The following is a 372-nucleotide window of genomic DNA, read 5'->3' on the forward strand; positions in this document are numbered from 1 at the left end:
GTTCGTATTCCCATTTTGCTGTATTGATATTTCTCTCACATATTTTTCAATAAGTACATAGTTATATAGAAATTCTACTGTAGATCTGCTGGTTAGCCACTATGAATCTTTCATTTTATGGTCAGATGTTTTACACAAAAGGTTGGTTGCATGGTAATGCATTGATTGTATTTTGTATACTGTGAAAATGTTAGGAAGTGGATGTTGTTAGGTCAAGTCAATAATGTATTTAATCACGTCGAAATTATACCATTTTGTATCAATGCCGGTTCAGGACCGCGTGTGCTCTTTTTACAGTACATATCGGATATTTCAGTTAAATACCAATGAAGCCATTACCATTGGAGCAAAGCCATAGTGCAGCGGAGTGTT

The sequence above is a fragment of the Haliotis asinina genome, chromosome 2 (genome assembly GCF_037392515.1).
Source record: "Haliotis asinina isolate JCU_RB_2024 chromosome 2, JCU_Hal_asi_v2, whole genome shotgun sequence".
In the NCBI taxonomy this organism is placed as follows: Eukaryota; Metazoa; Mollusca; class Gastropoda; order Lepetellida; family Haliotidae; genus Haliotis; species Haliotis asinina.